This window comes from Phyllostomus hastatus, unplaced genomic scaffold (assembly GCF_019186645.2).
Source record: "Phyllostomus hastatus isolate PE091 unplaced genomic scaffold, TTU_PhHast_1.1 phas_scaffold_39, whole genome shotgun sequence".
NCBI classification, from domain to species: domain Eukaryota; kingdom Metazoa; phylum Chordata; class Mammalia; order Chiroptera; family Phyllostomidae; genus Phyllostomus; species Phyllostomus hastatus.
Genome location: NW_025334028.1, coordinates 36,116,368 through 36,132,344, shown reverse-complemented (window position 1 = coordinate 36,132,344; position 15,977 = coordinate 36,116,368).

Sequence of the window (15,977 nt, the reverse complement as noted above, 5' to 3'; positions counted from 1 at the left end):
TAGACCAATGAGAACAGTTGCTACTTGAGAGACAGATGACAAGAAATTCAGTAAGGTCACATGAGAAGCATAGTACACACAGATAATTTCACATCATAGGCAGCAAAGACTGGATGTTCAGAGGAAGTCAATACTTTTGGGGGGGGGATGGAAGGGACTTATATTTTCTATTAATTTTAACAGTTTAAATCTCCACTGTCTCTGACTGTAAGTCCTAGAAACAGAGTCTCTCCCCGAAGCTGACAGCTAGATGACATATGTGAATTCTTCAGGAAGGGACATCATCCTTAGACACCCTTAGTAGAATTCATGAAATAAATGCATATTTATTTGTAAAGTACAAAAAATGCTGAAGATACCACAAAATTGCAGAATTGGTTACCTTCCTAAATATTATAAGTTATATCATGCTTTAGAATAAAAAGCTCTGCAGTGCTTTATCTGCATGTGAGAGTTAGCTCATTCATACTATGACTAATGCACCTCTGAGTGTGTGCTTCCTGACTCCATGAATTCATACAAATTTCAATGGGATCCTTCAAAAAGGAAGTTGATTTACAATCATGTCAGCATCCGTACATCATAATATTTGAATGCGTTGTTGGGGAATATTAAAAAATTAGTCATAAGATAAACACCTTCATTTTACTTATTGAATGCATATTGTAAAGTTTTTGTTTAACAAATTCACCACAGTGGCATTCAGGATAACACTCCAAAAGGAACAGTCACACCAGTTTGTGGAAAACGGATTCCTGTGTTGACCCAGGACCCCAAATAAGTCTCCACTACACCCCCATCAGCCGGGAGGTCAGCACAGAGCAATCCATGCCTTAGGCAGGAATCCAGTTCCTTCTGATGATTCTGCTTCTCCTGGTGACCCTTCTTTTAAAAAGGAAACTTTTCTGCCACGAGATAAGTGTGTAGGTATGACTTAAGGATCAATGGTTATTATGTGTGGGAATACTAAGTATCTATGAGAAATTCAGTATAAATGGCATATACCAGGGAATATTATTCAGCCATAAAAAAGAAGGAAATCATGCCATTTTCAACAACATGGGTGGACCTGGAGGACAGTGTGCTAAGTGAAATATGCCAGACACAGAAAGACAAATACTGTATGATCCCTCTTATATGTGGAATCTAAAAGAGTCAAACACGTGAAAGCAAAGATGTTGTTCAAAGGGTACAAACTTCTAGTTATAAGATGACGATTCATCTTATAATTTGGGGGATCTAATATACAAAATTGTGACTGTATCATGTCCTTAAAAGTTGCTGTGAGAGTAAATCTTAAGTACTTTTCTCTCCATACACATCAAAAAAAAAAAAAGGTAAGTATGTGAGGTGATAAATGTGTTAATTAGCTTGATTGTGGTAATCCTCTCACAATGTATATCAAACATCACATTTCTTCTTTTTAAAAAGATTTTATTAATTTAATTTTTAAAAGAGAGGAAGGGAAGGAGAAAGAGAGGGAGTAAACATCAATGTATTGTTGCCTCTCACACACCCCCTACTGGGGATCTGGCCCACAACCCAGGCATGTGCCCTGACTGAGAATAGAACTGGCAGCCCTTTCGTTCGAAGGCTGGCATGCAATCCACTGAGCCACACCAGCCAGAGCCATATATTAAATACATATAATTTATGTCAATTATACCACAATAAAGCTAGAAAGAAACTGAAATAGCCAATACTGAAAGTCTACTTTTCCAGAGATAAAAAATGATTAGAATCTTAGCACTCAGGGAGAAAAGGTACCTTTGTCATTATGCTGAGATATAAACTAGAAAGTTTAAAACAGGTGAAGTTTGTACTCAGTCATTGATTAAATTAACTGGCGTTCCACCATCAACTGGATACACCCTGCCCCGGGGATACAGCAATAGCAGTGGGGGCCTGGAGCACCCTACCCTCCCTTCCCTGAATTTCCAGTGACACCCCCAGCCCTCAGGGAATCAGATGAGTCTTGCAGATCTGTATTTTAAGACGTTGATTTGAACCTTCTGATCCTTAGAAGTGGATGTGGAACTGGGTTATGTGAGGAAGAAATTTTCAACCTGTGTGTTCCAACACCTCTGGAAAAGGACTTCCTCATTGCAGCTGCCCCCATCCCCCCCCCCCGTTAGAACCCCACCCTGCAGCAGGAGGATCACTGCTTTTGCCATCTGCCTCCCTCCACAGCAAACTTTCCTGAGTATAGTTGTGTGGACAAGCAAAACCAATAATAATGATGAAAACATTAGCCAAATGCTTAGCATGTCCTGGGGTTTTCCCTCCATGAGCACTGTGCATACTTCACTTTGTTTAATCCCCACAATAAAACATGAGGCGCGGGTACAGTATTGAAGTGTAACTTGCATACCTAAAGTGCACCATTTCAAAGGCCCAGCTTGACGAATTTGAACAACTGCCCCCACCTGCGTAACCGTACCCAAATCAATATAGGACACGTCTGCTAACACCCTGCTTTGTCACGCCACTCTGTGGACTAGAGATTCTTTTTGCCTAATCTGGGATGTCATAAATGGAACTGTATAGTAGGTCTCTTTCCTGTGTAGTTTCTTTTGTTAGCACCTGATGGGTTTCATTCCATTTATATGACATGTTTTAGGTACTTTCCCCACCAGATATTTCTGATTCATCAGACACTGAAAACATTAATAAAATTCAAATTGCATTCATGATTTAAGAAAACAAAATTATTTAACATAGTAGATACCTGAGGGGTGGGAGGGGACTTCTGGTTTAACTTACTAAAAACTGTCAGTGGGCCTTCTCCCAGCAACTATTCTGTGACTGTGCGTATTCCTCAGCAGCAACCACTGAGTACACAGTAACCGCACAGTATTTGCTGAAAAACATAAGTTGGTTTTTGTACCAAAAAAGAGTACAGGTTGGTGCCCCTTTTACTGCATTCAAAGAAAACCTAAAATTAAAACATATGCTTTTTTAGAACTCTGCATGTGTGGAAAGAAATGGTGTCACACTCAGAGGAAGGAAGTAGTGATCACAGGTTTGCATGAGGGACCCTGAGGGAGAACGGCACCCTAGAGCCTTTCCCAAATTCTTGGCCCACAAAGCCACAGGCCAAAAAATAAAACTGTTGTTTGAAGTTGCTAACTGTGGGAGTAACTCGTTACACAGCAACAGTGAGTGCAGGTCTATTGTCATGAACACAGAAGAGGACCCGGAAGTGCAGCAAATGTGTTCCCTCAGCTGAGATGATGCCAGAGCCAGTAGGGGAAAGGCATCCGATGCCCTGGGTCTCTTGTAAAGAAACTTGGGAATTTGGGGGGAAAGAGTTTGAAGGTAACATATTAAGTTATTCCTAGAAAGTGTCACTATAACCCTGGTTTTAATTCTACAGCCAGGTGCTAGGCAGGTGTCACCAGGGTCAAACTGATCTGCTGCAGGCTCAGACTCTCTTTTTTATTCCAATGGTCACAGTCTGAGGCCTAGTCCCTTTGAAGGTGCAATAACACAAAGTCACTTCAATTGTCTGAGCACATCGCCTGGCAGATGGTCAGGAAACTTACACAGATGTGCTTTTTTCACTACATGACTCACACTGCACGCAAGTGAGAGAGCATGTATTAAAAACCAGATTCATAGTTTTTAAAAAATGTTTTTTCTCCTCTGTATATTTGCATAACCACAAAGGAAATTCTTCTATTCATTTGTTACAAATGTGACTATCTTGCAATGAAGAGAAGATATAATCATAAGGACTTATTACAGTGCCTCCTAGCACACTATCAAGAACTAATGTTTGAGCCCTGGCTGGCGTAGCTCAGTGGATTGAGCGCGTGCTGGGAACCAAAGTGTCCCAGGTTCAATTCCCAGCCAGGGTACATTCCTGGGTTGCAGGCCATAACCCCCAGCAACCGCACATTGATGTTTCTTTCTCTCTCTCGCTATCTCTTTCTCTCTCTCTCTATCTCTATCTCCCTCCCTACCCTCTCTAAAAATAAATAAATAAAATCTTAAAAAAAAAAAGAACTAATATTTGCCCTCAGAAGCCTCTACTGCTCCATGCATTAAAATGAACATAGTAATGGTGTTTTAAGTGCTCACATGAATTTGTATCAGGACCAAACTAAGCAGTTGGAGCTCGCACTACCATAAAGGGCAAGGGGCCTTTGTTCAGACTCTAGGAGCAGTAGGTAGTTCTGGTGTGTCTTGAGGTTGGGATGATTTCAGAGACAGAGACTGTGGCAGGACCTGACTGGGGCTTAAGGAGCCACCACAAAGTTGATTTCTCACATGGCTCTTGGCAGGAGGCCTCAGTTCCTCATGGCATGGGCTTCTCCATAGGGTAGCCTGAGCATCCTCAGAACACGGCAGCTGGGTCCTCCAGGGTGAACAGTGCAGGGGAGCTCAAGGAGGAAACCACAGTGCCTTCAAAAACCTGGTCTCAGCATCACACATAGTCGCCTTTGCCATATCATCTGTTATAGGTGAGTCACTGATTCCAGTACACATTCAAGAAAAGGGGAAATTAGGTCCACTCTTTAAGGGAAGAATTATCCAAGAATCTGTGAACATATTCTAAAGTACCATTGAACCTAGCCAAAAACAAGACTGATCTCTTATTTCTAACTTAGAATTGTATCAAAATAAATTTTTCTCTGGTTTAACTCAGAGGAATACAGATTTTTCCCAGAAAGCTAAACAATTTAAGCATATCAACGTAAAATGTCTGAACCTCAGATATTTTTAGGAGGACAGGTAAATTTTAATGTTTCTAGAAAACACAATACCGATAAAGTTAGAACATAGAGCCAAGCCTTGGGCATGACCAAGTCTATTGTTCCTGTGGTAGATTATCTAGGACGACCCGAACATTTCTGTACCAACAAAGAAGCCAGTGGAGGGCTGCTGATGCCATTTCAGAAAGATGCAATATGTAAGAAGCTATGAGCAGATGGGGTGGCTACATTGAAAGCAAAATATAACTCATTTTATTAGTACTAGGCTCCTTCTCTGTCATTGTTTCAGAGAGTAGCAAGAATATAAAAATAGGTTGATGGCTCTGAAAGTAGGCCTGTGGAGTCCAGTCTTAGCAGCAGGCTGCTGGAAGAGAAATCAGAACCACAAACCCAAGAGTTATCTTCCCATGCATGCACAAAGGGCGCTGCAACACCGCTCTTCTCTGCAGCCCTGTGCACACACACACTGTGTGTTTCCAGTGCAGTCGCCTGTGACCTATAAAATGTGGCAGAGGAGATAGATGTCTTTAGGGACATTGATTTGATATGTATATATTCTAACCCAAGAAGAATGGTGGATGCTGCTAAGACGGACAAAAATCTAGCACGTTAGATTACAAATGCTTATGGAATTGTGACCATTGTCATCCAAACAAAGAACATGTCAACTTGTGCTAGTGCACATCAAAACTTCTCTGGGGAGTCCTGGGGAGCCCATCGCTGACTGATGTATCATCCTCAGGCCACTTTTGTCAATGAAGAGCTCAAACGTTAGGACTTTTTAAAAGTGATAAGAAATGCTAGTTCTTATACCTGCAAGGTTTAGATTTATGGTGAAAGGGTTTCTTTTTTTAAAAATAATGCCCCCAAATATATTTATCACAAAGTGCAACAGAACATTGTGGCTGAGGGATATATCCTGCAGAGTAGCATCAACCACGACAGACTTTCAGGAAGGGGCTGCCTTCTTGCATTGCAGCCCTGTGTCTCCACCACTGGGACTTCTATCCAGCCCTCCTAAAATGCCACACCGTGTGGAGAAGAGTCTTTGCAGACCTGAAAAGTGCTGCTATGGTGACATGAGGCACATGGGAATAAAATGGACGCAAATCACTGACTAGGCAAAGACTGTGCTTGAAATCTCTTGATAGCCATTTACAGCACAGCCAAGTGACCAGCACAGAGAACAGGAGTGTTTCCCCCAGGACCAGCTGCAGCACGTGACCGTGGGGATCTTTGGGGTCTACAAATTTTACTTTATTGAAATGCCCATAAGAAATGTGTTGATAAGTCAATATGACGAACTTTCTTTTCTCTCCAGGTAGGAAAAATTGGTAAGCTTATACTATCTTCGACTAATTACCCTGATCAAAAACAAGTAAAGCTTGCTTTTCAAAGTATCTAATACATACCGACCAAGAGGTTCCAAACTAATCACCTTTGCTATGCAAAATTTCAAAATTATTATTTTTACATTAAGCAGAAAAGCTCCTTAATATCTTACTCAGATAATGTGCATCATGGTGACTATAGTTAACAATTCTCTATGGCATATTTGAAAGTTGCTAAGAGTAGATTGTAAAAGTTCTCATCACATTTTTAAAAATTTTATGTGTGGCGAGGGATGTTAACTAGACTTATAGTTGGTGATTGATTCATAACATATGCATATATTGAATCATTATGTTGTATTCCTGAAATTAATATATGTTATAATGTTATATGTCAATTATACCTCAATTTTAAAAAGGAAAAAGAGAAAAATTCAATTCTCATGAATATTTTTTAAGGTTCATAAGATTCAAAGAATACAAAGGAAATTTTTGCAAGGAAGTTTGCGTTCTGTAAGTGGTACACTTTAAACAAGGACTTAGACTCCACCAGCCATTGGCTGCACCACCATCTTTGACAACCCAAACGGGAGACAGGCCTACAGCAGGAACGCGTGATGGCATCAGGAGAGAACAAGGTCATTAGAGGTATTGCTGTCCTGGTCACAGTCACCACAACGGGGGCCAATGTCAGCAGAGAGAAGAAGAGTGGAGGAGAACTTTTGAGTGGTGGAGGCAGCTCCAGGGAAGATGGCCTAAGGCACTTCCACTGACCAAGGCTGGGAGGATGGTGTGGGCACTTATTGGAAATTAAAGTTCCCAAGATTTCCATGGGTTCCCTGATGCTCCCAGCACTCAGGGCTTCTGAGTAGTAGGCAAGTGGGTGGATCTTCTAAGGGAAAGGGTGCTGAGCGAAGTTGGAAAACGTGCTCCTGCTCCTAACTACTCAGGGTCCATCCTTCTGTCTTCTGCATGGATTTCTCCAAACAGATGATTTTTGACATTTTGACAAAACTGATGGCAAAGAGACAACGGCTGGGTGCTGATGAGGTAGCACTGCTCTGTACCTAAAATTTTATAATTGATCTGTCCCTGAAATGTGTGCACATCACATCCTCAGGTCAACATCCTAACTCACAGTTGCCTCCATGCCTCCCATAACCTGAACTTCCCACCCAAGGCCCTACACCGTTCATGGCCATTTGGAGGCTGAGCCTAAATATATGAGCACTTTAGAGACATTATGTTTATTTCCTAACAATAATAACAACTTTCTCATGTATCCATTCACTGCAGTTTTGAATTCTGAGTTTATTCAGATTGGGGTGTGCCTCTGTAGCTGCTGGTCACTAGTTGTTGTTTTGTTTTGTTTTTTTAACTAAAACTTCATTTTCTCATACAGAGGGCATTTGCTTCAAGTTGTGTCTCTGGGTTGCTTTTCCACCGTGGAATGCTCTTTTGAAATTGATGAGACCTTCAAGGTAATCATGAAGTATTAAGAACCTCTGCAAGCTCCTTCAAAACACCAAATTTGGACCCCCTTCTGAATCTAACCAGCTCCTGACCTGGCTGCCAAGGGTGTCCACTGACCAGAATTTAGATATTGAAATCAACTGACAGGCAAGAAACGCCATATTTTAAAACTTCATTTCAGTGCCCACCCCCAGGTCTGTGAGAAAGGCAGTGTGTGGTCCCATAGAAGTATAGAGGGAGACCCTTAATAACTAACACTGATGAGTCCCCATTGCAATGAGGTCATTTTCTATCCATTTTTCACATGTTTGTGTTTACACTGAAAAATCAAAAACATGTTATCTTAGCAAAGAATTTAATTTTACTCTTGGACCTATCACTAGCTGATAGGAATGCACAAGTAGTTTACAAATGTGAAATTGCTTTAAGAAGTAAATGTAGAACGATGCTATTAAGATTATCATCAAAATTCAATTAAATGTTCACTAGTATTTAGTTACCAAGAGGAGAACACACACAGAAGTGAGATGTTAGCCAACTGTTAAATAACAGTGGGAGCCGTGTCTCCTGATTTGGCTCTGAAAGTTAGTGAAGCATTTCAAATAAATTTCATAAAAGCAAGTTTATAAGCTACCTGGAGTTTCATTCAACAAGACTTGGAATTTGAGCTCTTTCACAGATGAAAGCTTAAGCATTTTATGTTAAGTACAAAAAAAAGTTTTCCTTTCTTTTTTTGCTTCCTGTTGCAATTGTTACTTTCACCCATATATGGTTCTGAACACAAAAGCTGCTTTAGAGAGGCTGTCGAAATTTTTCACTTTTGGCCTCGAGCTAATTTTGGAGCTTCACTCCTAACAATTTCTTCTGGGAAAGTTGTAAGTGAAAGTAAGATTGTAACGTTCATGTAAAGGCTACGTAGCATTCTTCAGCAGCAACTATATAAATGTTCGTGCTTATTTTGTTTTTTGTTTTTGTTGGAGAACTTTGAACGCACTTGCTGATTTCAAAGCAAGGCAATATCTTTTTGATGACATCAACTTCCACTCCCTGTACCGGGAACGCAGAGTTCTCTGAACCGAAAGCTGGGAGCTGGGTGCCAAAGGTTGTTTCACCTGTGAGTGCATTTCCTGTAAGTCCGGTTGACCATGTCTGGGGAGCTGACAGATCTGATAGTGATACAAACCTCTTCAGCTCTTAGCTGCACCGGTGCCAAAACTAATTCTCTAATCATCTCTAGACTCTGGCCAAGTCCACCAAGAACGACCAGGGTCACCAGCCTGTCACTGTCCTCACTCAGGTGGCTGTTCCCCTGGCAGTCAGAGTAACAATGAATGAGAAAGGCAAAATACTCGGATCCTTGTGAGCAGGAAGTATACTGTGCAGCGTTTAACATGTGCTGTCAAGTATGCACTAAATACCCACAGCAGACCCAGTCCCTCAATGTTTATGCAATCAGATGCTGATGTTCTTAGGGACCTACATTATTGACAGAATAATGGATGCAAAAAGAGACTCTTTCCTTGGTTTCTAAGATCCATCCCATTGAGAAAACAGATTAGTAGATGAGGAATTTCACACACACACACACACACACACACACACACACACACAGTAGAAAGTTCTTCACAATTCTTCTCTTCCACCAAAACTCTATCACTGCATAAATCTGATTTCCTTGAACTTTACATAAAATTTTTTTAAATGCTCTCAGATATCTCTTTTGTTTAAAAACATATTTTAAAAACAATTCTGAATGGAAAGCAATTTTACTTAAGTTCTGTCACCCTTTATCTCTTCTATGGGTGGCATCTCACTGTGTAAACCTGGACAAAGAGGACCTACACCGCACTGGCCAGGACAAAGCCTGCCCTTCAGAGCCAGGCAATGCCAAAGCAGATGGTGAAAGGAAACAAAACTCAGACTGAACAATCCTGGCCCTAAAATAGCAGCAGGTTTTATAACCACAGCCACCGGGATGGCTGCTCATCATTTATTTATTCTGGCTTGTCACTCTTGAGGGGCACAGGGAACTTGAGGACTCAAACCCATGTCCACAGCACATTACCCGACTGTGGGCCCTTCTCCTGAGGGCAATACATTTTCTAACAGTGATAGCACCTCCCCTAGGACCTCAGGTTTGAGCAGGAAAAAAAAGAGTATTAACATATTCAGCAGTTACATAGCAGTGTCATCTCATATGGTATTTATGCGACTGAATCCCAGGTGGAAAGCCATTAGCAATAAGGAGAGCCCGCACTAATCACAGACAAGAAGGGCCGTACCTGAGGCAGCGGGCTGCTGGGCCCAGTTTTACCTGACTCAGCTGTACACACACCCCACTCACAGTGAAGGCCGCCCTGGGCTCTCAGGAACAGGAAAGCAGGATCAGATCCTGCCCATTTAATTCATTCTTTATACCTGAGAGCAAATATTTACTTAGCAATTATAAACACCTATCACCAGATTAGACAATTGTATATGATTCTGCTGAATGGAAATAAGATGTTAATTATTATAGCTCTATGGTGCCTTTATAAGTAAGACTGGATGAATATATTCATAATGTATTCTTTTTAAAAAAGGATTCTACTTATTTATTTTTAGAGAGAAAGGAATGGAGGGGGAAAGAAGGGGAGAGAAACATTGATGCGAGAGAGATGTATCAATGGGTTGCCTCTTGTATGCACCTGGACAAGGGACTGAACCCACAGCCTAGGCATGTGCCCTGACTGGGAATTGAACCAGTGACCATTTGCTTTGTGGGACGACACCCAACCAACTGAGCCACATCGGTCAGGGCTCACAATGTAATTATTGGTGGGGCTTTTGAAAGAAAAATGGCCAGTGTCCAGGTACTTCCACAAAGGTACTAGATTTTAAAATCTGGCAATACCATGACTCGGGTGTTGTGTCTAAGCTTCCCTTACAGCACAGAAAAATCCCTCTCACCTCCCATAAGATGATGTCTCATTTTGACTCCAAGGAGAATGTGACACCAATGAGTCACTCAGGTACCTTTCTGCAGGTAAAACCTTAAAATGTGTCTCAGTGTACTGAGAGTCTGACCCCAGTCACATTAACTTGGGAGAAGAGCTCAGAAGCAGTCGGAGTGGAGGCCTAAATCCTCCCCTCGCCACACTCCCAGCTATGTCTCCAGCACCCTGGATGATGTCCTCAAGCTGAGCTGACCAGGAGCACCATCTGGAATCCTTCAGCTCCTGGGTTTAAGTGATTTGCAAAAATGATAGCACCCAGGCAATAACCGTCTTGCCCGGAAGGCAGTGTGGCAATAACTCACCCAGATGAGTCATTTAAAATTTGCCTTGGGAGATCTCAGTGGGGGTAGGGGGGTTCTAAAATCAGGGGCCATCAGGCACTTGCTCTGCAAAGAATGCCAGCTCAGTTTCATGATTCTAGGACAAGAGCCAAAGTGTTTGTCACTGTAAGAAAGTTCAGAGATCATGCTGTTCAACACCAACATTTTACCGATGTGGAAACAGAAATTCAAGATCAAATAGTCACTTAGTAGCCAAGCCAGGCAAACATTCAGGCCTTTTGATTTGTCACACCGCTGGAGCACAACTCTCAATCTTTGGGAAACCACTGCACATTTGTGTTAGAGCTTTGGTGACAGGAGTAAATTATGACTTCCCTGGGCAAACTTACAGGCCCACTTTCTGCTGCCGGGTAAGCATTCTCCCTTCCATTAGGAAAGCTTCGGTTATGGCATCAATAATAAACAAGGCAACAGCCTCAGCCAAAACCACTCACCGAAAGTTTCTTTTTTGGTATGAAAATGATGAGTGTATTTTCCCTAAGAACATTCTGGCAACATGTACAAATAAAGCCACACACACAGTGACAAACTGTGCTGGTTAGAGTTTAGCTGATGACATTCTTGTTATTGAAACAGGAAGTGACTCAGCCACGACAGATCATATATTTTATTCCGTTGTGTTGGCTCACTTGAAACAAAATAATCTATCACAAGGCAACAGTGTTTGTTTTCTAAATAACACTTTTTCTTTGCAGAAAAATGTAACCTAGAGACGAAAGCTTTGAAATTTTAGTTAATGTTTTCTAGGAAATTAAGGGAGACTTCCTTAATTAATATATCACAATTAAAATATTGCAAAATAGGTTCCACAAGTATATGATAGAATAAAATAAGTATTTTTGGTGAAAAGAAACACACTTTAACATTTTTAAGGGCTTAGATTCTAGTATTTGGTGTATAGTTATAAAACTCTATGTCTGGTTAAGGGAAATTTTTAAAACATTCAAAGGCACTGACTTTTTAGAGTTTATTAACTTCAGAATTTGTGTTCATTATGACCAGGACTGGGATGAAGTTTATCTTTGTCCTTTAAACCTTTGCATCTACACAGTGAATATTGATAATATAATAAAAATATATTTCTGGACAATTGCTTACAATATTTAGACAAATTTCCATATGTACCACTGAAGCCATTTGGCTGCAAAACACCGACAGTATGTTCACAGTTCAGGGGCTATCCAAGAACAATGCCCCCACTACTGAAATGTGCTTAAAATAAATGTTTAAAGGGTTCTTGCCCTAGCCAGGTGGCTCAGTTGGTTGGAGCATCGTCCCATACACCAAAAGGTTGTGGGGGTTCGATTCCCTGTCAGGGTGTGTATGGGAGGCAACCAATCAATGCTTCTCTCTCTCTCTCTCTCTCTCTCTCTCTCTCTCAAATCCATAAGCATGTCCTCAGGTAAAGAATGAAAAAAAAAGATTCTTTAAATTCTATCATTAAATGCTCATGTGTTCCCCCACCAGCCCTTCAACGATTCAATAAGAAGGCTTCACTGGGTATGGAGTCAGACATGTGACATCTTGTCAATTGCTAGCTTTCCTAGTGAGAAAGATGTCTGCCTGATACACGATTTATAGTACAAGCAACATTTCCCACAGTTGGACACTACGGACAGAATCCATGGAAGGCAGGGCCCTGGGGCCATGTGTGTCAGGACTGCCTGTGGGCCTCTCCTCACCCAGGCGACCGGGGCCGACTGGAGGCACGCTTGGGGCACAGCCAGAGCCAGAACCACAGCACGGGTTCCTGCCTGTCCTTTTTCTCAAGATGTGCCAGCTCCCTTTGTGGGAGAATCAGGGCAGCACTGTGTTCTGAGAAGTTAAAAAGCCATTTTTTTCCTGCTTTTCCCTCCTTAAATCTCAGAATGAATAGTTTTCATCTGTAATTGTTGGTTTTATATTTTTAAATAGTGAACCAAAAAACTTAACATTTCATTATCTCTGAAGTCATTCACATATTTGCTGCATGCAACTATGTTGATAACAGCACAATACCATCCGTCACTCCATTTTGTCAGGAGGGAGGGAGAAGCTTACAGAGAGTTCCTCTTTTTATTTTCTTTACCAGTCTATAGTGCCAGTTATCTGTTTTTCCCATACCGCATAGATCTCATTTAGGTATTAATAAAAAAGATACCCCAGACATTATCCTAGAATGGCAGTTTCAAAAACGCAGTTTAAGCCTTCATTGCAGATCTGAAAAAAAAATGAGTTCTGCAAATGTGTGAAAAATTGACTTTTCTGAAAAAATGGCTTGTGGTGCATATGAACTAAAAACCTATTCAAGGAACCCACAGTGCCTGACACTTCTTCTCCATTATTTTCCTCAAGACACAGAAAGTCCTTGATGATTTTAGTTCCCCAAAAGGACAGATTCTGTCCCTTGATTTTTTAAAGTAACATGTTTTCTTGTGTTCTGTCAGGTAATATTTTACCTTAAAGCATGAAGAAAACTTCTCACTTCTCTGCCATCTGTAAGGGCTTCTGGCCTCGGGAGAGAACCATGATTTCTCACCACAGAAGTTCAAGTCATTGTGGTCGTCTGCTCACTTCATGCAGAGACAGTCCCACCGTAACATTTTCACGCTACCCTGACAACATGTTATTTTCAAGTACCACATTTTTTTGCCAGGAAGTTCTAGGATTTAACTCCTAATGAGATGTTGCATTTCTGCAAGACAGCTTTTTAAATTGTGTTATAAATAGCTCATCATCCAAAGGGTTTTCTTTCAATTGCATGACACTGAGGATAGGTAATTCTAACTAAATATATGCCACCTACTAAGTGCCTAAAATTAATCATCTAAACACTCCTGAAATCTGGCACATTTTTAAAAATCTGTTTACCATGACAATACTATACTTTATCCTAAAGTAAGGAAAGATACTGATCTAGGATGTAATTCGCCCAAAATCAACTACAAATTCTAGCAGTTCATTAATTGGCCACAATATAGCAGGAGACCCTCTGTGTGTCTGTACGTCTCTGTGTGTGAGTGTGTGTCTCTGTGAGTATATCTCTGTGTGAGTGTGTCTGTATCTGTATTTATCTGTGTGTGCTCACTCCCCACCAAGAATTTTTCTAGGGGAAACAAAAACCAAGCAAACAAAGAATCAAAGAAGACAATGCATTTGGACCAGGGTCACAGGGATGAGCTGCATGGAGCTGCCACCAGAACAGCCCTGCTGCATGCCAGCCACCAAAGACCAAGAACACACCATGACACTGGGGACATGGGGACATTCCTAGGGTCTGAGGCTGTTTAAAGGGCAGTGTGTGACCTAGAGGTCTCTATGACCAAGAAAAGAAGGAAGTGTAGAAAGGAAAAAGAATAAAGCAATCAGTATTCATCCACGAATTCCCCTGCTGTCCCCACTCATCGCTGCAGCTGCCCCTCGGCACAAAAAGGAGAGGGGTGAGCCCCTGCAGTTGCTGGTTGACATGGCCCCACTTCCTAGGTCTGTGGCTTCTTGCTGGGAGTAAGGCTGGATTTGTCACTACTGTGCCTTCACAAAAGTCGCTTTTGTAATTAGTAGAACTTCTTTTATGCACTAAACTAAGCATACGTTATCTCATCTAATCCCCGACAAGTCCTGTAAAGGAAGCATGTTTTTAACTAAATTCAGAAGAATTGAGAAATGTGTCTGTATTCAAACCACTGGTTTGGAGCTGCGGTGGCACAGTTGGTTAGCACGACCCTTATACAAGCAGCTGGTTTGATGCCAGAGACAGGGTTCCACCCAGGACCCTCTTCTATGGCTCTGCATGAGCTTAACTCATGACATGAGTTGTGGTCTATGCTTAAACTCCCTGGAGAGATGGACACCTTATTATTGTTATGGACCCCAGATCACCAAGGCTGACTTCCAAATTCTATAATAATAATAACAGGGCATGGTGCTAAGCACTAAACCCTTTGCTATTAAAATTCCAGTTTTAAGGACTGACATCTAAATGTCTCAGCTCAGGTGACCTTTCCCAGATCCCTCCCCTGAGGACCCCTGGAAGTGTGAAGTGGGCAAGTGCCTCCCAATCAGGCTCATTCTTGGAGCCTAAATGTCTCCTGTGGATTGGGAAAAACCACCTGGAGCCCCGTATGAGACACGGGGCCAGAGAGAGAAGGTTTCTTTCTTCATGTCAGACACTCTGAGGCAAGGAGACAGTCACTAAAACAGAAAAGAAGGTCCTCTGGGTACACAACCATGCAAAGGGTCCGATCCTGCCAATGGCCTGAGCAAGCACTTTTTACTCAGAAGTCAGCTCGCCTTTCGGTGCGCTCCATCATTCAGTGTGTACCATCACCTGAGACGTGACCTGCTTTCCCCTCAGCTCTCGAGAGCTTTGGGCCCACAAGAAATTGATGTTGGAGAACTTTCAGGAAGGAGGCACAACACTCAGGATTCTGGCTCTTCCAGAAGAGCATTGTGGGGATAGGGTGTTGTGGGCTCTTTATCAGATCAACAAAACTATAAAACGGTTCAGAATCATTTAATATGGGAGAGCTGAGGGATCTGAAATGCCTCCTCCTCTCTGAACAGCAGCTGACCATGTTTCCGACACAGGAGTCTAATGTTCTTGCAACCTGTGCAAACGGGAGACTCTTTCCATATACACACTTACTGTAAGTTTTAAGGCGTAGTGGTACCTCGGTACTTGTCGTTTTCATTCCAGAACTCATGAGTGCCAAAACTGATGAGTACCAAATGATGAAGCATTTTCTCTTGTGGGACAGAGTCGTTACTCATACACGTTTTAGTCCTGACCAAATGCTGAGTGTTGATACATTTTTTTTCTTATCAAAATGCAATGAGTTCTACAGGGTTTGATGAGTTTTGAAGCCTAGCAGTACCAAGGCATGACTGTATTCATTTCTTATAAGCAGTTAGGTCATAATGACCTCCTAGAAGTTTATACTTGTGATCGCCTGAAAACAAATGTTATCTAATACAAAAAGTGCAATTTAACATATGGAGTTACTTAAAGGGATATGAAACCCTTAAATATCTTTTAAAGTTATAGTGGAAGCAGAACTATTGTCACTTGACATTTACCAGTCTGCAGGTACTTACTGCTCAATGTCACTATGTCTTCACTCTATCCTCACCTTATCCTCT